This window comes from Mustela nivalis, assembly GCF_964662115.1.
Source record: "Mustela nivalis genome assembly, chromosome: 14".
Classification (NCBI taxonomy): Eukaryota; Metazoa; Chordata; class Mammalia; order Carnivora; family Mustelidae; genus Mustela; species Mustela nivalis.
Genome location: NC_139033.1, coordinates 72,962,019 through 72,986,070, shown reverse-complemented (window position 1 = coordinate 72,986,070; position 24,052 = coordinate 72,962,019). Strand labels below are relative to the sequence as shown.

At 40.2% G+C, this 24,052-nt stretch overlaps 2 long non-coding RNA genes across 4 annotated transcripts in view; both read right to left on the bottom strand.

Moving 5' to 3' along the window:
* The window catches only part of LOC309847302, a 75,341-nt gene that overhangs the window by 15,901 nt on the left and 35,388 nt on the right, over positions 1 to 24,052 (bottom strand). The gene's annotated exons all lie outside the window — the stretch shown is intronic.
* Positions 21,314 to 22,807, bottom strand: LOC309847305. The gene is made up of 2 exons (XR_014302388.1): positions 22,328 to 22,807; positions 21,314 to 21,789 (listed from the first exon to the last, which is right to left on the bottom strand). It is a non-coding gene; the product is annotated as an uncharacterized lncRNA (long non-coding RNA).

Sequence of the window (24,052 nt, the reverse complement as noted above, 5' to 3'; positions counted from 1 at the left end):
TTATCATACTTCTTTCACTAAACATCATGTAATGAACATTTTTTAGTAACAACACTGATCTTGTGCAGCAGGATTTTCATCTCTGCATAATATGCCAATATTTGAATATTACCATAATTTATCCAAGCCTTAACTTTTACTCTTTTGTATGTTAATTTAAAAAACCTTTTTTAATGGAGCCCAACATAGGGTTTGAACTCATGGCTTTGAGATCAAGACCTGAGCTGAGATCAAGAGTGACGTTTAACCAATTGTGCCACCCAAGCGCCCTGTATGTTCATTTTTTATGTGCATAACATGCACCATTCTAACCAAATATTTATGCATATGTCTGTGCACATTATATATCCTTGGGATGGATGTTAAGAAGTAAACTTTTTGGGTTGAAATATATGGAAAATTATAATGCTTTGTTACTGACTGCCAAATGACATGTTAGGAAGTTGATGTCATCTATACTTCTACCAGCTGTGTCATACAATTTTTTTTTTAACACTTACATTAGTAGGTGTAGGAGTATGGAATAATAACCAGTGTTTCAATATGAAACTTAATAAACCAGAAAGAATTGGAGTCTTTTCTTTAAAAATAAAAATCATCTTCTTCAGTCTTTTGCTTAATCTGTCCCTTTAAAACTTTGCAGATGTTACTTAAACATAGTGAAATAACATTTTCATTAGTTTCCTAGAGACTAGCTTTATCTTCTATAAGGCTTTCTCAGACTGATACATTCACTGGCTTTGCTTGTTTTCTACAAGAAATTTATAATAATATAAAAATAATATTGAATGATTTTGGAAGGCCACCCTACAGCAAGAAATAACTACTAGTCACAGAAGTTCCCACATTTTTAATTTGTGTTTAGGAATGCACAAGCAGCAGGAAATCCTACTACTTGCATTGTCATAGAATAATAACAAGATGAAGTTAGATTTAATATGTAAGAATTGTATTCTTGCAAATAGCATTGGTAAATAAAAGAGTGATCACTTAGAACGTTGATAAAGTAATGTGTACCTTAAACATCTAAATGTAAACCACTTGAATATACATTTATTAATCCGCATTTTAATATAGGGTCAAGGCCTTTCTCATGGGTCCAATGACTAGATTGTCATAATCAATGTCTTATGTTTCTTTAAAATATAATATATGCCACTATAATGGCACTATAATGCCACTGTTTCTTTAAAATAGAGAACTTAAAACTACTATGAAACAGCAAGTATTGCCTAGATCTTTTTGGCCAATATTTTATATTTGTCTCATCTGTATGTAATATAACAATTTAGCCATTCAGTTTTTTAACTATCTAAAGAATTTTTTAGAGAAGCAACCTTTTTCTCATGTCATAATTATCTATCAGTTTGTAAAACATTTGATTAAATTGCATATTTAAATTAAGAATCACAACTAACATTAAAATGTTCAGGGTGGGGATGGGGGAATACAGCAAACTCTTGGTGGTCATGTAATTCAACTGACAGAGGCAGAAACATGTGACTGTTCTAGAAAGTAGCCCACAGCCATGAACCTGTGCTAGGCTATAAGCATCACACCAGGAATATAGTGCCATTTATAATTAGTACCACATTCATGTTGCAAAGGAGTCATTTGTTTTCAGTAAAGCACATCATAATTTAGTTTTAATTCATGTTGTTTATTTGAATTTTGTTGGTTTTGAAGTTTGGTTTGTACTTGATTTGTAATTTTAATAGTTATATAAGAATTATGATCATGGGGCGCCTGGGTGGCTCAGTGGGTTAAGCCGCTGCCTTTGGCTCAGGTCATGATCTCAGGGTCCTGGGATGGAGCCCTGCATAGGGCTCTCTGCTCAGCAGGGAGCCTGCTTCCTCCTCTCTCTCTCTGCCTGCCTCTCTGCCTGCTTGTGATCTCTCTCTGTCAAATAAAAAAAATAAAATAAAAAAAAAATTTAACTTAAAAAGAAGAATTATGATCATAAGGATTTATAGTTGGTTTGATTTTTATATGTTTAAGTAACAGTCAAACAAAAAGAATTGGCTCCAGTGACAGGGATAGGTGATAACTTTTGGTTTTAATTTTAAGAGATTTGTGCAATGCTCAAATATGAGAAACACCTGTCATGTGAGCTAGGAGGTCTTGGTAAGAATTGATATAAAAAGGGCACATATCCATCTGTAAGAGACACATATATATACATTTGTTCTGCCCTCATCCTTTAGCACCTCCCCACTTAAATAAACTGTGTCATTACACAAACAAGGCTCCAAGTTATAAGTGCTGGGGCACAGGATTTGGGGGGAGGGGATACAAAATTGTGTAAAACTTGACCCCTGTTTTCAAGAAGTCAGTCTGGAAAGGAGAAAATACATGCAAAGTAGTTACTTTTTCAGCCAAAAGTTACTAGTTAACAAGGCAAAAAGATATGTGCCATGAAACAGCAGAGATGACTACTTCGCAAAGTCCAGAACTTGGTCTGATCCTGCCGCAATTTTGTTGTTGCACCATGTGTTTCAGCATTAAAAACCATGATTTGAAGGACGCCTGCGTGGCTCAGTCATTTGGATGTCTGACTCTTGATTTCCGCTCAGGTCATGATCGAGCCCCACGTGGGGCTCTGTGCTCAGCCGGGAGTCTGTTAGAGAGTCTCTCCCTTTCCCTCTGCTCCTCTCTCGCCATTCTCTCAGTTAATTACCAAAAAGCAACTGATTCAGCCAAGTTTATTTGTGAAACAAGGAAATAAAGGCTTTACTTCTTTTACAAAAATCAAATAAATAAGTGAATTTTTAAAAACAAACAAACCCCACCCCCCAAACTTGATTCGTACCTTCAAAAATACTTTATTCTGAACTCACCTCTCTATGGTCTAAAACAACTATAATGGTGACAAATTGTTCAGTTCTCAGTTATTACCATTGTTCATATTTGTGCTTATTATCCCATATTGTTTGCAATTACAGATGACTCTTGAACAGTGCAGGGATTAGGGGTACCGACTACTGTGGAGTCAAAAATCCACATAGAACATTTTTTTTAAAAGATTTTATTTATTTATTTGAGAGAGACAGTGAGAAAGAGCATGAGAGGAGAGAAGGGCAGAGGGAGAAGCAGACTCCCCGTGGAGCAGGAAGCCCGATGTGGGATTCGATCCTGGGACTCCAGGATCATGACCTGAGCCGAAAGTAGTTGCCCAACCAGCTGAGGCACCCAGGCACCCCAGAACTTTTGAATTCCAAAAACTTTACTGGGAATAGCCTACTGATGACAGAAGCCTCACCTGTAATATAAGGTGGATTTATGCTATCCTCTCCTCACCCGTCCTCACCATTGTCAGGGAAAAATATGCAAAGTATCCATATAATCTAACCAAACCTGGTTGTTTCTGAGTAGGAACGGAAGCTAGTGTGAGAGATTGATTTGGGAAATGGGCAGAAAAATCAAATAATCCGAATAATAGGGTTTGGTCTTAAGGACCAATTCAAAGGGATGGGGAATCTGATGGCCTCCTGGTCTTCAGGGGCTTTGGATCTAAGACCTCCTCCAGCCAAGGGTCAGAGCAGGGCCACCCAGGCCTCCTCTAGGAGGAGCCCTTTACAGGATTCAGCTTTAGGAGTCTGGGGAGCTAGAAGTTGAGACTGAGTTCTGATAAGACCTAAATGGAAGTAGAAAATGTGTCAGAATCTGAGAATTAGGGGCACCTGGGTGGCTCAGTCGGTTAAGTGTCTGCCTTTGGCTCAGGTCACGATCCCAGAGTCCTGGGATGAAGTCCCATATTGGGCTCCCTGCTCAGAGGGGAGCCTGTTTCTCCCTTACCCTCTGCCCCTCCCCTCTGCTTATGCTCCCTCTTGCTTTCTCAAATAAATAAGTATCTTTTAAAAAAAGAGAGAATCTGAGAGTTAGTCCTTTGTGATGGTCAGATAAGTTTAATGACTTCATAAGGGGGAGGTGACAGGCCCACAGCTTTTAGTGAACTTGGAAATTCTTCCCCATTTAAGTGGTAGAGACAAGTGATTATATTTCTTTCTCCTCACCTTTCTATATTTTATAAAGTCTCCATAAATGTGTGCCATTTTATAATAAAAAGTTAATAATCATATATGAAATATTAAAATATTATACATTAATGGTAATGGAGAAAGTGAAAAATAAGATAGAATAGTATAGAATAAAATAAAATATTGTACATTAAAATTAAACCAAAACATTAAAATAAGCAAATGTCAGGTATTATATTTAACCATCAAAGCTGAATTATGTTATTTCTGGAAGAGATTTTAGAAATAAGCCAGTCCACAACCTTGTTCAAAAAATGGGAAATCCCGTTTCTAGGGAACTTTGGATTTCTTCTATAGTCACTGACAGACCTAGAGATACAGCTTTCTTATTTTTACTCTAGTGTTCTTCCCTTCATATCTCCAACATTGTATTTCTCTTACATGGAATTTTATAAAAATGACTGCACTGGGAATTAAATTACATTCAAAACATTTACCAGTTCCTCCTAAAAGAAAGTCCCACTAAAGCTAAAGAGGTATATATCTTTGAAAGAGGATTAATCTGCTTTTCCATTATTAGGAAGGAGTCTGTTACTGCTATAGTTCTAAACATTTTGGGGGGAAATGCCTAACATTATGAGACTGAGTTCTGATAAGACCTAAATGGAAGTAGAAAATGTGTCAGAATCTGAGAATTAGGGGCACCTGGGTGGCCCTAATATTTTGGTCAGTTTGGAAATTAAAGAGAGACAATGAAATGGACTTTCAACATATGCCTTAGTTCTTAACAATTCTTTTGACTGCTGGTTTTTCTAAGATCAAATGTCTAATTTCATACGTGGAGCAAAACCAATAAGGAGATGCTCAAAGTTAGGTTTTATGCATAATAATCTTGGAAGTGTTACTATTATTTGTAGTTTAAAACCTTTTTTTTGTTTGTCATTCAGAAATCGAGTAAAACAAAATATAACTATCACCCACAATATATCTTATTTACTTCTGCTAAAAGCACAATATTTTCATTCCAAAATTTCCTCTTCAGCCTATTATATTTCTTTGCCCTGGCTCATCTTTTATCTTTTGTCCTTTGGACTATTAAAAGTTTTTATTTGTTTTACATGATTGCTCTGGTTTTCATTTCCCTCTCTCCTTATAATACACTCACTACTGTTTCCTGATTTTTCTTTCTTCCTAAAGGTTTACTACAATTATCTTTTACAAACAAATCCTACCCTTCCTCACAATACTGTTTCCTTTCTGCAAAGATAATTTGTCTTTTATCTCTTAGATTTTAAGGGTTTCTTTTTATTCTTAATATTCTAGTTGTGGACTCTATTTACGTCTATGTGTATATTTGACAGGGGGACTCATCTTTATTCAATAAAGGAACATTACATCTAGTATCTCCTAAATATTGCTTATTCATCAGCATTTACACATTCAAGGTTTATACAACTTCTCTCTTTCTCTCTCACACACACACATACACACGCATGCACACATACACATGCACACACACACGCAGACACTGGCTGTTCAATCTATCCTTCAAGTTTCACAAATGCTTTTTCAAGTTTTGTTCTTACTGTGCTTAACTCTTCATCTCTCTGAGCAGCATTCTGGGTGAATTACTAAGTATTATCTTCCAATTCAGTAATTCATTCATCTCCAGGCTAGCATTTATGTCATCACTTGCACAGCCACAGTTTTCATGTGTATTAGTTTTCTATTGCTGTGTAACAAATTCCGACAACCTTAGTAGCTTAAGTCAACATACATTTATTATCTCAGTTTCAGGGGTTAAGAGTCTGGGCACAGCCTAGCTGGGTTCTCTGCTCACTTTCTAACAAGGCTGCAAGGAACTCATCAGCCAGGGCTATGATCCCATCTAATGCTCCAAATTCTATTCCAAGCTCAGTGGTTGTAAGAAGTCAGGTCTTAGGACAGTAGGACTGAAGCCCTCAGCAACTAGAGATTGCCTGCTATCCCCTGCCACATGATGTTTTACTCTTTCAAGACCAATAGGAGAGCATCTGCTGCTGTTGATTTCTTACCTATGGATCCTCTTTTAGATGGATTACCTGATTAGGTCAGGCCCACCAAAGATAATCCCTTTGATTGACTCAAAGTTAACTGGTATGAGAGCTAACTGCATACGCAAAATTCCTTCACTGTTGCCCTAGAATGTAACCTAATCATAAGAGTGATAACCCAACATATTCACATATCCTACCCATACTCATAGTGGGAGATTTATACAGGGCATGTGCACCAGGGGGCAGAAACATTGAGGGCCATCTTATAATTCTGACTAACATGCTATGTTTTTTTTTTTCTCAGAAATTATAAAAGAACTCTTTTCTATACGCTTTCTAAATTTCTGCTTATTTCCTAGTAATTTTTTATTATAGTTTTTAAATATAATATACAGTATGCTGCATAGAATTGAAATGTATAATTTGATTAATTTGAACATATATATTACCTGACACCACCACTACAGAAAAGATAATGCACATTTCTATAACTCCCCCAAATTTTATTGCAAATACAGTTCCTATGTACGTTTGTATACAAGCTGCTGTGTGGACACATGGTTTCACTTCTCTTGTATAATCACCTAGGTGTGAGTTGACTGTATTGCTTGGTGGGTATATGTTTACCTTTTAAGAAACCACAAAATTGTTTTCCAAAGTGATTGTACCATTTAAATTTTCATCCTTATTGTATAAGAATGCTAATGCTTCATGTCCTTGTCAACATTTGGTATTTTTCATTTTAGCCATTCCAATAGGTATGGTGGTTCCCCTTTGTGGTTTTAATTTGCAATTTCCTAATGACTAATGATTTTGAGCATCTTTGAATGTGCTTTGGAGCTATCTGTGTATCTTCTTGGTAAAGAGTCTATTCAGGTCTTGCTCATTTTTTTTTTTATTGAGTTGTTTTTTATTGAGTTTTATGGATTCTTTATATATGCTAGACACAAGTTCTTTGTTCTCTTCTCTCATTCTAGGACTCCAATCTTACATATGTGCTAACCTGCTTGGTGTTTCACAGATCCACTTACTTTTTCAGTCTTTTTTCCCCTTTGATTTCATTTTGTGTAGTTTCTATTGACTATGTTCTCAAGTTCACCAATCTTTTTTCTGTAGTGTCTAATTTGCTGGTAACCTCATCCAGGGCAATTTTCATCTCAAATATTATCATTTTCACCTCTAGAAGTTTGATTTGGATCTTTTATATCTCCTTTTTGTTTTCTTATATGCTTATGATTTCCTCCACCCTCGAACATACATTTTTAACAGTTGTTTTAAACACTCTAATCTACTGATTCCATCAACTATATAATTTCTTGTTCTGTTTTTTTTTAAAGTCTTCTTTTTGTTATGAATTGTATTTTCTTGCTTCTTTGTTTGACTGATAATTATTTTATTTTATTGTTTATTCTAATTCCAGCATAGCTAACATACAGTGCTATATTAGTTTCAGGTGTACCATATAGTGATTCAACAATTCTGTACCTTGCTTGGTGCTCATGATGATAAGTGTACTCTTAATCCCCATCACTTATATCACCCACCTCCCCTCTCGTACCACCAGTTTGTTCTCTGTAGTTAAGAGTCTGTTTCTTGGTTTGCCTCTCTCTCTCTTTTCCCTTTTGCTCATTTGTTTTATTTCTTGAATTCCACATAGGAGTGAAATCATATGGGATTTGTCTTTCTCTGGCTGATTTATTTTGCTTAACATTAAACTCTCTAGCTCATCCCTGTTGTTGCAAATGGCAAGATTTCATTCTTTTTCATAGCTGAATCATATTCCATTGGGTATAGATACCTCATCTTCTTTATCCATTCATTGGTCAGTGGGCATTTGAGTTGCTTCTATATCTTGGCTATTGTAAATAATGCTGCAATAATCATAGGGGTGCTTATATCCTTTCAAATTAGTGTTCTTGTGTTATTTGGGTAGATACCCAGTAGAGCAATTGCTGGGTCATAGGGTAGTTCTATTTTTAATTTTTCGAGGAACTTCCATACTGTTTTACAATGTGGCCACACCAGTTTGCATTCCCACCGACTGTGCATGAGGCTTTCTTTTTCTCCACATCCTTGTTTCTTGTGCTCTATCTTTTTTAAATCACATTGAAAACATTGTGAACTTTACCTTATTGGTGCTAGACTTTTGTATTTCTCAAACTGTTTTGGCCTTCATTCTGGGATGCAGTTAATTTACTTGAACAGTTTGATGTTTTCAAGGCATGATTTGCAACTTTGTTAGGTGGTTCAACAAAGGGCTAATGTGGCCCCTCTGTGAGATTGTCTGTGGATTTCCCTAGATGTCTCAAGTGTTAGTTCTATCTACCCTGGCTGGTGGGAATACACTATCCCTTCCCCCCCCTGTGAGATTCAGGGGTCATTCTGCCTGCTTCTTTCTGGTGGTCTCTTTCCTAACCCCCTTCCTTTCCTCACTCATATACATGGATTAGGACTCAGCTAAAGACCCAGCGTGTCCAGAGCTTCCTCTTCTCTGTTACTCTGTCCTAGGAATACCAGCTGCTTTGGCCTCTGCCACTTCAGAACTTGGGAACCATTCAGACTTTGGTTGTGGTCTCTCTCCCTGCTCTGTCCTTGGAAATTCTTTCCAGGCAACAAGCTAGAGCAGTCATGGGATTCATGGCATGGTTTATAACCCAGTACTACATACACTATTTTATCGTTCAAATTATTCCAGCGTTTACTATTTTGAGTTTTTTTTTTTTTGACAGTCTCCTCTTTTAGTCATTTTGAACACTTCCTTACTTTCTGGCATTACAAGAGGCTCCGGGGTCATCTCACTTATTGTCTGCTCCTCTGTGGAATCAGCCACTTTTCTCTGCTTCTTTTTACTTGAGAATGGTGTAAGAAGTCAACATCTGAGCATTAGGTGGCCATTAACTTTTTAAAAGAAAATTTAATGAGCTACTGGCGCCTAAATAAAACTCACAATAATTTCCTGTTGACCTACATACTTTGACATGCAATGGTGGTATACGGTAGGGTATTTTTAATGGTATTATGAAAATATGAAAATTTTAGAATGACAAGATTGTGTAAATGAGGGTAGATGCATTTAATTATAATTTAACAATAGGGAAGCTTCCCAACCATTTAGTTACCAGTCTTAATCAGTTGTGTACTAGGATATGAACAGAGTTGATTTTTAAACTTAAAATAATAGACTTGTAAAGTAAATGGTAATTGAATGTTAACTGATGGTATGAAATTTAAAATAATATGATTTCCATGTTTTGTTACATTAAGCAAGAGAGATTACAGAATAATCTACTAAGTAAAGAATGATTAATTTGAAGCAAAAAAAAAGAACTCCTATACTTATAAACGTTGAGCTTTAAAATTGTTTCACATTTTTCACTTTTCATAGCTTGTTACTGATCTGTATGCCTTGATGCTATTAATAGTCACAACTTCCTTCCTACTATTCAGGGTTAGCAATGATTGGTTCCAAAATCAGGATCAACACTAGCTGATCACTGTGAGTGTCACAATCCCACAAGAAGATGTAAACAGCGATAAGATCAGGAAAAGCAAGCAGAGTACTTCAGCAATTGCTTGGTTGTCTAAGCCTGTTACAGCGGATCTCCAAAAGAGAGCAGCGTTTAAATATGTTACACACATCCAGGTTTTTTGGGTTTTTTTTTTTGACTCAACTTTACTAAATCTCAAATCTCAAATATTGTAGCCTCACAAAGTTTCTTGATTTCTAGGAAGTATACCTCGTGACTTCAGCCCATCTCCTTTTTCAAAATGCTTAGTAACCATTATAATTAGTATCTTCTTTGGACCCTAACTACAGCCTAATGTGTACTTTATAATTAATCTTCTTTTATTACACTAAGTTCCTTGGTTATTTATTATTTGTTTTCCATTAAATGAAGTTACTTAAGACCTGTAATTTATACATTTACCCTTTTTATTTAATTAAAAGCTGTTAGCATTCTTAGGTCTGATGGATCATTGGATATCTCTTGAATAGAACTGATACTCAAATATAGGGCTATTTATGACTAAAAAGATGTGGCTCACACATTGTGGTAAATATACACATTGAATTCGATATTTGAGTTAGGTGTCAGTAGGGCTATATTCCTACCTAAGGTTCTAGGAAAGAATCTTCTTATGCCTTTCTCCTAATTTCTGGTGGTTGCTAGCAATCTTTGGCATTCTTGGCTTGCAGCTACATCACTAAATCTCTACCTCTATTGTCATATGGCGTTCTTCCCTGTGTGTTTCTGTGTCTCTCTGTGTCCCCTCCTCATATAAGGATACCAGTCATATTGGGTTTAAGACCTATTCTAATCAGTATGACTTCATTGCAACCAGTTACCTCTGCAAAGATCCTATTGCTATGGAAGATCGCATTCCAAATTTCTGGGTGAACATGAATTTTGGGGGAACATTATTCAACCAAGCAAAGACCTCTCTCCATTACTCCTTTTTTTTCTTTTCTCATTGTTTCTTAGAACTTTAGTCAATTACAAGATAAGCAGTGAGCTGATTATGTTCCTACTTGTTTTTGATGACCTTTTACAAATCATTCCTTGTTATATTTTTCTCAGCATTCATGAATTATAAGATAATCAATAATTCATGGAGATACATCATTTATTTTAAACCTGCTCATTCATCAAGCTTCATATATTTTCTTGGGCTTTTTGCTGGTCTTCTTTAATTATCCTGCTCTTTTTGAGTTTGTATGAACTTCAAAGGTCAGTCAATGCATTTTTCATAACTTGTAATGAATTTTTTTTGTTTCATTTTTAATAGGCCTTTCAAAAATGTAAACTATCTCTATCAACCTATTCTTTTCCCATTTCAGGACAACTGGAAAGTCTACATGTCTGTATTTTTTGGATGCAGATATTTGTGGCTTCAAACAACAAAGTCCAGTGAGAGACATGGGAGACATAGACAGTATTATATCATAAAAATGGTAAGCCACTCCTGCATCAAAATGAACAGTGAACTTGGCTGGAAATGCTTTTTACTACTATCCCCATTGTTGTAGGTTCAACATAGACTTTCAACTCTCTTCAGGTAAATCAAGTGAGGTAAAGCAAATATTTAGGGAAATTAAATGAAAGATGTAACAGGGCTTGTATGGACAGTGAACTGGAGGGGACTAAGAACAGATTTAGTTAGGAGGCCGTTGGCTTTGTGCCATACTGCAGAGTGAGAGTAAGCACCAGAGGACCAGTTAGCTGTACCTGGGCACAGGGAGTGAGTCTCTCTCCCAACCACATCCTCAAGGAAAAGGATGTCCAAAGACTAATGATCTCTGACCAATCACATCATCTCTTTCTCCTTCCTTGGGGAGGAACAAGTCAGGGGATGTTGAAAAATGGAAAAGCAGAATCTCCAATATTCCAATCTGGGGAAAGATGAAGAAACACTTCCTACATCCCATTTATCTGTAAGACCTGTCATTTCTATCTTGAAATCATACCTCAAATCTATCCCACTCTTTCCACCTCTGCCACTTCCACCTTAGGCCAAAGCCCTTTCCTTTCACATTGGGATTATTGCAATTCAGGCCTCCACTGTTTGAAATTCAGAGTAGAGGATGAATGAGGTCCCATGGAGTCTCCAAGTCTATCAGAAGCCTTCATGACAGGGTGTTTTCCTATGAATTAGTCAGTGATGCTGTCTTGTTTCCACCTCCCTGCCCACCCTATTGTGTATGCTTTAACAGGTAGGTCTCAGGAAGGAAGAGAGTTCGCTTGCACCTTGAACCCCAACCAAGAAGACATTTGCATCTGATCAGCATGACTAAACATTGCTCCCTCTTCCTCCACCATATGCAAAATTTAGCGTTAAGTCAGAGCCCAGATGTCCTGTCCCAGACTGGCAAACACCCCCCCCCCCATCCTACTCCATCATTGCAATGTTTTTCTCCACCCATAATGTATGTATCAATTTGATAACATATTTATGGTTATCTATTGCTGCACCCTGTGGCTTAAAACAAAAAGAAATGTATGATTGCAGTTTCTGTGGGTCAGGAATGCAGGCATTCGGCTCCCTGCTCCTGGCTCAGGGTGTTCCATGAGGTTGCAGTCAAGATGTTGGCTGGGCCTACAGTTATCTGAGGGCTTGACTGGGCCTGCGATTGGCTGCCGAGATGGCTCCCCCACGGCAAGTGTATGTTGACCATCCGAGGTCTCATTGTTCACCACATGGACCCCTCTCTGTATGGCATCTGAATTTGCCTGAAGCTAAGGATCCAACAGATATCAGTGTGAAAGCCAGAGTACCTTTGAAACCTAATCTTAGAATCCATGCAACATCTCTCAGACACATTCTATTCATTAGAAGCCAATCATTAATTCTGGCTCACACATCAGTGGAGAACTAAACTTCATCTTTGAAGAGAGGAGAGTCCAAGAATTTGGGGGCATATTTTTAAATCCACCCCGCCTCCACATAGTATTGTCTCTTTCTGAATTCTGCTCCTGCCTCGCCAATGCAACCCCTTTGCCCATTCCAAACCTTACCTCCTCACTCACCCATCTCTCACACACACACACATTTCCTGATCTATTTCTGTATCAGCTATACTTGGTTTGGGCTGTAGTAACAGGAAAGTAACAAAATAGCAGCAGCTTAAGCAACAGTAGACGTTTGTTGTTATCATGCTCTAATATGCATTTGGAAGCATGGAGTCTGAGGCTGGTAAGGCCGTGCCTCCTTCCTCATGGTCTGAGATATCCTTTAGGGCTCCAGTTATCACAGCTGAAATCCAGGCAGTGGGACAGAGGAAAGGAGAAAGGAGAAGTGTGTTAGCAGCCACTTGAGAATTTTCCTGGAAGCTACAATTCGGCCTCCATCTCAATGGTCAGCATTCAGCTACTTGCAAACATAGGATACAAAACAGGGGGGCATATGATTTATAAAGGAATGTGGTAAATGTAGTCTTTATTTGCAGGTGGCCATATGCTCAGCTAAATTATCAGGAGTTTTCTTGCTAAGGGAGAAAGAATGATTATGGGCCATGGAGAATATTCCTTTGGCTATGCAAACGTCTGTGAGCGCCTTTTTATCCCCTCATGTGGGGCTGTTTTGGTGTTCTTGTTGTGGGGCACTTATATCCCTCAGAACTAATAATTCAAGACAAATCAAGAATATACACACATAGAACAAATTCACTCCTTCCCCAAGGGAGACGACTTCAAACTCTGAGTTCCTGCCTCCTGCCCCAAGTCCAGGGTCTCTGCAGCCTATGCGATCTCTTCCTTTAGATCATATGTTGCTTCTTATGGTATGAAAGCATTTAAATTAAAAGATATGGAAACAAGATATCACAATAAAAATTCCCATTTGGGAAAGGGGAGGAGGAGAACCTCAGTCACTGGTAATATTAATTATCAAATACCTCTAAGCAGGAAGTGAGCACTTTCTCTGGTCATAAAGGAGGGAATTCATGGCTTAGCTCATTTGGGAAACCCTGATCAAACTCCCTTGTTCATTGTTCTTTTAGGTCCCTATCTCTGCTTTCTGGGACTTCATCCTCCATGGCTGCATCTGAAGTCAGTCCAGGGCTGGGGCCCTTTTCGGTGCTTGCAGTTTTAGAAGCCTTCTTGCTGGTGTGGGTTTTCAGACCCAGGTGATTCTCTTTTTCCTTTTCCTTTCCTTTCCTTTTTTCTTTTCTTTCCTTCCCTTTCCTTCCCCTCTCCCCTCCCCCCCTCCTGCTTCCTTTCCTTTCTCTCTTTCTTTCTGGATTTTATTTAGTTGTCCTAGAGGGAGACAGTACACAAGCAGAGGGAGCAGCAAGCAGAGGGAGAAGCAGACTCCCCACTGAGCAGGGAGCCTGATGGGGAACTCGATCCCAGGACCCTGGGATCATGACCTGAGCCAAAGGCAGATGCTTAACCAACTGAGCCACCCAGGTGTCCCCAGGGTTGAAATTTCTTTTGTGAAACAGTTTTCTTAAAATTTGATAATATTCTGATCTATTTGCTTTTAGTTACTTCCAAGTGTATTAGTAGCCATAATATCTTAGATAAATTTTAAACCTGGAGTTTAAGTTAAGACGGGAGTTTTATGTACTGGTATCTAGGCTCTGCCTATTCTCCTTTTCCCCTCCCCCCAGCACCCCAACTCTCCAAAAGAAGTTGCCAATCCTGAGACATTTTGAGATAATAGACAGAACCTGATTTTTGCCCATGGTCTAGACCCTACTGATTGGCAACTGCTTAATGAAAACTACATGAGAAAGGCTTGGGCTTGGGGCATTATAATTGGATTAATGACAAAATAGTCCCCTATGCAAAATATACACATATATGGAATTATAAATTTAAGTGAAATAAAGAATGTGTAACAACTGACAAATAATGATTAAAATATGCAATGCTCTTTATTGCAAAGTGCTTATGGCCAGTTGATTCTTACAGAATGCTTTCTTTGATTTTTGCTTTAACTCTCTTTTCTGTAGCCAGCCCATGGTTGTGATTGATGACCAAGTGTATTTCCAGCTTGAATGCTGGTTGATACGTCCATTGTTAATGAGTAAAAGAAGGGGAAACAACGGAGCAGTAAGTTGGAACTTCAATTGTTTGTCAGCGAGGTGACATCTTGTCAGTTGTGGAACTGGGTAAGTTTCCACATTTTGGAAGAATATTTATTTATTTATTTATTTATTTACTGGTATTCATGGTGTAATGGCTTAGATACAACACACTTTAAGATTTAATCTGCATTATTATTTTCTCTGTCACTTTCTTAAGCTAGGCAATCAACAAAATAATAACCACCGATTTGTAGTGTTTGTCAGTTTCCGTGGTATAAACACTCTTAATAACAGCTGATTTCAAGTTCTTATGGCACCTGAAACATGATCTCTTTCCAGCAGACACAATAAATGCAAATAACCTTAAGAATATAGAGAGTAGTAAAATGTAGTAAATTAAGGAGTCATGAATTTTTAATATTTATTATCACTGTTTTAATATAATTTAATTATAATAATTTAATTTTAGATAATGGCTATATTTAACAACTAGTTTGCCAGGTTCCTGAAAATGTTTGACATTAGACTCTTGTGAGCTGGTAAGAGGGGGCTCTAGCACACCCCTGACTGTCCCCACCTTAACCTTAGGCTTGGTCTTAAGATTTGCTTTGGCCTATGACAGATACTTTATGTATCTCAATTTTAAGTCATTTGACCAAGTCATAAGGTGTACACATAGATAAAAAGGAGAAACATGACACAGTGGTATAATTAGATGGATTTGTGGGTACTTGACACCATTCCTAAACATAGTAATCCGGCCTCTGCCTATTCTCACCTAGTGTTCCTAATCACTCACACACAGCTTTATTGAACTCCCTAAATTCCCTAAATGTATTCTCATACCTCTGGGTTTTGGAACTACTAGTTCTTTGCCTAGACCAACATTCTTCTCCTCCTTCCCTTCTTCTTACTCATCCTTCCCCTATCAGCTTTGGCATCTGTCTTAGGAAGTCATCTCTGGCTCCCTGTCTTAGTCAGCTCAGGCTATTATACTGAATGTCATAGACTGGTGGGTGGCTTAGAGAAGAAACATTTCTTTCTCACAGCTCTCGAGGCTGTGAAGTCCAAGATCAAGGTGCCAGCAGATCCTGGGTCTGGTGAGGGCCTGCTTCCTGCTTTACATTCGGTTATCTGTGTGTTGTATCCTCACAGAGTAGTGAGAGGAAGCAAAATCTTGTTCCTCTTCTTACAAGGGCTCTAAGTGCATGTATGAGGGCTCTACCCTTATGGCCTAATTACCTCCTAATACCAGGACACTAAGAATTAGTTCAACTTATAAATTTTAGAGGGACACAGACATTTAATCCATAATACCCTTCAAGGCCGGGGTCAGGGCCCGCTCTTTGTGCTATTATGGGTGCACTCTTCCTACCTTCCCACTGCAGTCCTGCATCACAATGGTCTGTTCCTTTGTCTTTCCCACTGTGAGCTCCCTGAGAGTCAGTACTGTTTTATTCATAGTTGTGTCTTCGGTACCTAGCACATCATATGGTATATAATTATCTGACGTGTGTTACAGGGATGCTTGCTGCCTCTTTTCAGAACTTACTGATGGTATGGAAAACATAAATGTATCCATTTTGTATATGATATAACCATATAATCAAAATTCAAAGACTCAGAAAGACTTCAACAGGTTATAAGAACAGGAGGAAACTAATGAGGTGGAATTCTAGGGAGAAATTATAGAAAATACATTTAGATTCATATTGTGCAGCGGTTCTCACTCAAAGTGTGGCACAGTTCAATGTCAGGGAAATGTCATAAAAACAAATATCTCTTGTTAATCTCAAAAAGCTGTCCATACAGGTAGGGGAGAAAGAAGATCGTTATATTATTGAATAAACATTCAATCGGAATGGGATGTGGATCACAGGAAAGCCACTAAAAAGATAGCAAAGACAGATAAAAAAGTCTCACCCAATTTTCAGGCACACAGATAAAATCATCACATCCATGTTCTCAAGATAAACAGTAATGAATTCCCAAGTAAGAGGACTAATTGCCTTATACAAAGGAAGCACAAATATCTCCTCCGTTATGACAGAAGGTAGGTTTGTAATTTGGAGCCAGGTCCCTTCTGAAGTTAGGCTTTGGTTCTCCCAGCAGACTGGGAGATGGGGTGTGGTCTTTGCTGATGATTACATTTCAAAGGGATGGCTCCAGGTCCCATTTCAAAGAGAAATTCCTGGCTTGTTAAGTGAGCAAAGGGCCTCCTTACTCTTTAAAAAGGTACCCTCATATTTCTGTGAGGCAGAGAAAGAATGGACAATGACATATTTTCTCAAGTAAATGCTTTCTTTTTCCTTTGCACCAGGGGGAATTAAGGATTTTTCTTCTAATTTTGTTTTATCTTTACACCAACCGCCTCAGCAGCACCTAAGAACTCTAATTGGAAATACAAATTCTCCAATGCCAACTCAGGCCTACTCAATCAGAAACTCTGGAGATCAGACCCAGCAATCTGTGGTTTTTAATCTTCTCCTCAGGTGATGCTGACACTCCCTTACATGTGAGAATCACTGCAGAGGACTGCTGACAGCAGGCCATGGGAAAAGGGTCTTGGGATTTTTATTTTACTTGAATTAATAGTTATCTGCAGTTTGCATTACCTGCTCTGCTAGCGAATTACCTCCAATTAATTGGCAAGAAATTAAGATGTCTGAAATAAAGCTATTAAATGAACCTAACTTTAGCTAAGATAGTCACATCTTAACAACTTGTATAAGAGAGGGAAATAAAAGCAAAAGCATTACAAAAAATGATAATGCTTATTTGGCTCTAGAGTACATTCTCTAATTTAAAGTACAAAGAGTTGCCTGATTTTCTGGCAACCCACAAAATGCCCCAAATAGTAAAGCTATAGAAGCCAAACTCAAGAGAAATTAAACAATTGTGCATTTTTTTCCCCCTCACATGGACCCCTTCTTAAGTACACCTGGCTCTCTATGGGGGGCAGAGGCGGGGCAAATCTCTCTTTTATCTGTATTCCTCAATTTTGGAGGTAAACGTGGAATCATTTGAGGATAAAAAAGACACAGTCAGTGGGGTGGGTCTCTGAAGCAGCAGATGAGGGAGGAAATCTGGATTGTTGGAGGTGTATCAGCTCATAAAAGCAGTCTGAGCAGTGAGCTCTGCCCACCTTCCTCCGCATGGGTCAGAACCTGACATGGACTCAGGAGAGTTTCACTCTCATAAACACAGGTGAGGAAAGTTTGAGGTCTGAGGCTACCAGTATACTGGAAACTGTCCACTGTAGCTGTCAGTGAATTTGGGCCTGTTACATCACTTGTCACATGTGCATTCTTAGAATTTGCACCCACTTTCTTTATTTGAAAGACCTGCAGATAGACTATAAACTATAAGAGGGTAAAGACTGTTAGCTTCGTGTTCTGGAGAATTATCAAAGTCAAGAACAGTGTTTTGCATGTTGCTGGTGCTGAATTAATTTTTGTGGAATTAATGAATACAGTTCTAGAAAAAAAATCATGATTCTTAAAGGCAAGATAATTTTAGGTGTGTCTTCAGATGCCTTTGGGAGGGTCTTAACACTACTGAGCATGTGACAAAGTTGAAACCTAATTAGTTGGTTTATGATAAAGCAATATGCAGACCTGCTATCTTGTTATAGTCTTAAATCCTACCCCTCTAAATTTAAGATTATTGGTGTCAAACGTGCATCCTGACATATAAATCTGTAGTGTGAAGAGCAGAAGGACGAAAACTTCTATACGTATTAAGTAAAGATTTCTTTTAGCTTATAGCTTTTTGTAGTTTGCTGATACACAGAGAACTTTAGAAAATTGCAATGGATTTTCAAGCCAATAATTACATGATTTATCCCAAAATGTCTTTTAAATTCTTCAGTTGAATGTCACTGCTGTGTTGAAGTTGTGTATTTGTGGTAAGTCATCATATTAAGAACCTTCTAAAGCTAATCCCCTATTATTAACTCTTAAGTGGCAGTGGAAACTGGATAATAAGTTCACTCTCTTCAGCGAGGTTTCAGAGAGGGGCCAATGGATGAAATGAAAACAGATTGCTTTGCCTGTTTGCTTCTCCCGTTGAAGCTAGTCAGGATTGTCAAGTACAAGCACTTTAAAATATTTTGGTCTCTATTGGAGGGAAAGTGCTGTGGCTCTGAACGGTCAAAGAGGACTATTTTGCAAGTCTCGTGAATTGCTACTTAGGGCAGCACTCACATATTTTTATGTAAAATATATGGGATGTAAGAACTGTGATTTTGGCTATAGCTGTGATGTTTAATTCTCTCCCTGAAGACTAAGAAATGTTGGGCAGAAAATTAACACTTGCGATGCACATGGTTTAGGGGGATTAGAACACTGCCTCCCTTGCTTACTAATCACGTATCCATAGGCCAGTTTCCTGCACTGCTAGCTCCTGCATGAAAACCTCCCTTTCAGTGTTGTATATGAAGTTACTTGTATGTCTCAATGCCTCCGAGGTACTGAATAAATACCTTTTGTCTGCAGGTAGGGAGGGGGAAAGGGAGCTTTAGAGACCCAGCTGAATGAAATTCTAGCACAGGGCTAGAGGTGAATTGTTTGGAGCGGTTTGAAATGTGTTCCTTTAAGGAACCCATTTTGAGAACAGTCTTTTCTCCCCCCCCTTTCTTCATTTTTTTTTTTTTTTTAAGATTTTATTTATTTATTTGACAGAGAGAAATCACAAGTAGATGGAGAGGCAGGCAGAGAGAGAGAGGGGGGGAAGCAGGCTCCCTGCCGAGCAGAGAGCCCGATCCGGGACTCGATCCTAGGACCCTGAGATCATGACCTGAGCCGAAGGCAGTGGCTTAACCCACTGAGCGACCCAGGCGCCCCTTCTTCATGTGTTTTTATTGGACATTGTTTACCATGGCTTCTACTTGATAACCACTTTTTGTTCTTTTACTTTTTATTTATATTTGTATTATTTGATTCCAGTATAAGTAACATACAGGGTTATATTAGTTTTAGATGTAGAGTGATTCAATTCTATACATTACTCAGTACTCATACAAATAAGTGTACTCAGTCTCCGAGAACAGTCTTTCATACCTCAAATTTGACCCACTCCTGAAAGACAGCCCTAGTAAATTGGTTTCTGTGGCCACTGAAACAAACAGCATTGATTATGCCAAGGCTTCCTGAGGAAGTCCATCTAAAGTGAGGCTGGTGGCATTTGATTTCTTAGGAGCTCTGGATATGCTTGTGATGGACTCTCCCCCATGTGTCCTTGGGACTGTGGAGCTGCCGGTCTGTTGATCCCAAAAGAGATGTACAGCAATTTTGCTAGAAGGACCTGGACATGGCAGTTAAAGCCAGGTAAATGGAAAATTGCATTAAAAAGCAATAAGAGGGGGGCGCCTGAGTGGCTCAGTGGGTTAAGCCTCTGCTTTCAGCTCAGGTCTTGATCTCAGGGTGCTAGGATTGAGCCTGCATTGGGTTCTCTGCTCAGCAGGGAGCCTGCTTTCTCCTCTCTCTCTGCCTACTTGTGATCTCTGTCTGTCAAATAAATAAATAAAATCTTAAAAAAAAAAAAAAAGCAATAATACGAGGAGCTCTACATGAAATGCGTGGAGGTGGGGAAAATTCTGGATGGATTTTTTAAAAACTGTACCCCAGGTGATGGAGGAAGCTGAAACAGAAGGAACTTGAGAAAGCTGAAATCTAGGTCTGAAAGTAAAAGATCAACTTACCATAGACACGAACTCTATGAATACATCTTTCTCTGAACCTTTCAAGAGATTTGAAAAGCAGGAGACTGAAGACTACCCTCAAAATGAAGAAGTATACTGAGGGCTACATATTATGAATTGAAACGGAAGGCCAAAGATACCAATAATTAGAGGCCCACACAGAAAAGCTTCTCAATCTAGCAGATAAGGAAACTGATCAGGTCAGAAGGAGGGCCTCAGTGGTCTACTGGCCTTCTACGTGGGATTGGTAAGGGGCCAGATGCAGAACTATTCCCTGAAGACCATTCAGCAGAAGACTAAAGAAAATGGCGAACTGATCATAACAGATCATGAACTGATCTGTTATGATCTGATTTCGGAGGTGGAAAAATCTGATATGGAAGGCACTGACCTGCAGCCTTCTCTCCCCACTCCTATCTCTCCGTGTAACTAAGCAAGCCTCATGTACTTTCTTCTCTCATTTTTCTTTCAGTGGAGATCTCAATAATCCTCAGAAAGAAAAAAAAGGCGACAGAAAAGTAGGTATGAGATATTTTGACTTCTGAGTTCCATTTTTCAGATGTATTTGACTTATTAAATGTCAGTGCTGATCTTTCGTTAGGAAGTTTTCTTATCCTATCAAATATGTGCTCTTGTGAGGCTTGTTGAAAATATTTTTTTGGTGCCATATCTTAAAGATTTTTTTTTTTCCCCCCTGTGGGAAAACCACTGCTTTGAATATGTCCAAAATTTTTTTTTTTGGTTAGTACATGTGTGCAGCAGAAGTGTGGTATATAAAAAATTATGTGGAGGGGCCCAGTTTCCTTATAAACGCCTGTAATGCTAAGAGGTTATAACCTGTCTTTTAATCACATCTTGCAAAAATGTAATTAGAGTTATATGCATCTTTAAAAACACCACTTTCACAGAATCTGTAACAAAGCTAAAAACTGCTCAAGCTGAGTTCTATCTCCTTTGTAACCTGCATGTTTTTAATGCATAAATTATGAGGTAAAAAAGATAAAAAGGCCATACAACAAGAATCCGATATGCATTCTTTACACACAAAAGCATGTTTTACCAGACATCAGACTATGCACTTAGAATTTTTTCTCAGAACAAAATTGTGTTCCTGACATCATATATTTTGTCTCATTCATCTGTTTCTCGAACACCTACTACTGGGCATGTGGTAATGCAAGATATATATTTAAGATCTTAAAAGTAAATACATTTTCCCTGTAGTGTCTGGTGCCTGTTTTCTCAGCCCAAAAGGCACAATCTATGAGACCTGTGTTTTCAGAACAGAAAACGAAGGATGGAACCAGTAGAGAAAACTGGCTCGTGGGGAAGAAATGTGAATTTGGCCGGCCAGCACACTACCCCTGGAAGCTGTCTCCTGGCCCGAGCTCTCCAAATCAGCTTCCACAGGGTGTGACAGACCAGATGCAGGCACTTCCTAGGTTGGGCCTGATTTTCAAAGGCGGTGGGCAGCAGTCTTCAGAGATGGCAGGTGGCAGGGGCGCGATTCTGGGTGGTCTCACAGGTCTCCTGCCAGTAGCTGGGCTGCTGGGCGGGGTACAAAGGCAGCGGGGTTGGTTAAGAACAAGGCGGCGGCCAAGCTTCCAAGCAAGGGTCAGGACCCAGCAGCTGGGAACTGGAGAGCTCTTTGTGAATCAAAGCCGAGTGCAGGGGCTCCCAGCCTTCCGTCCCCCTCTGAGGGGCCCTGCCGGCTTTTTACCCATCCCGGCCAAGCCCCGCGGCAGCGCGTCCACAAAGTCCACGGAATGAGCCAGGATGGGGTTCTCCCTCTCGATGGAAGGGATTACCCGCTCCTCGGCCTTCCCAGGAAGGCGGCTCATTAAGAACGCCACCTCCAGGGCGCCTGGGTGGCTCATTGGGTTAAGGCCTCTGCTTTCGCTCGGGTCGCGGTCCCTGGGTTATGGGATCGAGCCCCGCGTTGGGCTCCCCGCGTTGGGCTCTCTGCTCGGCAAGGAGCCTGCTTTCCCCCCTTCTGTCTGCCTCTCTGCACTTGTGGTCTCTGTCAAATAAATAAATGGAATCTTAAGAAAAACCAGAAACCAAACCAAAACAAAAACGCCACCTTCAGGGTGTCGTTGTAGAATCTGGCTCGAAGAACCGTACGTTAGAGGCTGCTTGAATCAAAAACCCGGAAAGTCTGGCGGAGTCCCCATTACACGTTTGGGCGGGGAGGTGGGGGGAAGCACCCGGGCTAGCGGGTTGGCCGCCCGCACAGCAGCCGCCGTCCCAGGCCCGAGAGCCCGTCGTTCTCCCCGCGCAGGGTACGGCTCTGTGTCAGGAGGTCCTGCATCAGGACCGCCCGCCACGCCGCGAGCCTCGCTCCCCGCCAGGCTCCGTCCCGGCTGCCGCGTCGACGGAAGTGCGTGTCGACCTCGGGGGCGGGGCTCCGCGGGGCGGCTCCGCGGGCCCGACTGGGCCTAGGCCCGGGAGCCGAGGGGCGGGCGCAACCGGACTAACGGCCGGGGAAGTGCGAACCGAGACCCCTGAAGCGGCCCGGCGGACGGGAGCCAGAGAAGGAAATCCGGCGCAGACGGGCGCGGGGCTCGGCGGAGGAATCTGCGTTCGCGGCGGCGCGCACGGCCGCGGCGGCTCCCTCCGCGGGGTGGGCGCGCAGGTCCTTAAAGGGAAAGCGGCCCACGTGGCCGCGGAGCGCTGCGGGGGTTGGCAAGGGGAGTGCGGCTTCCTCCGTCCCGCTCACTCCCCATTACTGTAGTCTTAATGTTTATTGAGTGTGTTGCACGGCCCCGGTCCTTCGCGTGCAAGCCGGACAGCTACAAGGAGGCAATTCTAATGAGCCCTCCGCGCTTCCAGAAGAGACTACCCGCCAGGGACGGGACCAGGAGCAGCAGCTCTCTTCTGTGGAGTTGCCTCTCCTGCTAGGCGCCTTACAGAATCGCCCTTTTTCTTTCCTTTTCTTTTCTTTTTTTCTTCTCTCTTTTCTTTTCTTCCTTCCTTTCTTTCTTTTTCTTTTTCTTTCTTTTTTTTTTTTTTTAAAGATTTTATTTATTTGAGAGGGAGCACGGGAGGGGATAGGGTCAGAGGGAGAAGTAGACTCCCTGCTGAGCAGGGAGCCTGATTTGGGACCCGATCGATCCTAACACTCCAGGATCATGACCTGAGCCCATGGCAGTCACCGATCAACTGAGCCACGTAGGTGCCCCAGAATCTCTGAAATCTTCCCGACTCTCTGAAGTCCAGTCTGTTTTTCATGGAGGTCAAAGACAGTTCAGAAAGTACACAAACTTATTCTGGCCACAATGAAAGTGAAACACTGAGACAGTGCTTCCTGAGTGCCAGGTCTTTGGACACGAACTTAAACTTCAGGTGGTGGTGGGCACCTGGGTGGCTCAGTGGGTTAAGCCTCTGCCTTCGGCTCAGGTCATCATCCCAGGGTCTTGGGATCAAGCCCCACATCGGGTTCTCTGCTCAGTGGGGAGCCTGCTTCCTCCTCTCTCTCTCTCTGCCTACCTCTTTTCCTACTTCTGTCAAATAAATAAATAAAAATCTTTAAAACAAACAAACAAACAAACAAAACTTCAGGTGGTGGGCAGGGTTCATGGATAGGAAAGGACCATGTATGTCCACGTTAATGTTGTCTGTATTTATGTTAATGAGGGGAATGTATACCATCTGCTTCAATTCAGCCACGATTTATAGGGCTAGTTATGAGCATTGCTTTTCTCCTGAGATAAGGCTCTGCTCTGATCCCCTTCCTCCCCAACCCGGTATCATTCATTCATTCATACACACACACACACACACACACACATCTGTGTTGATGTAGTAG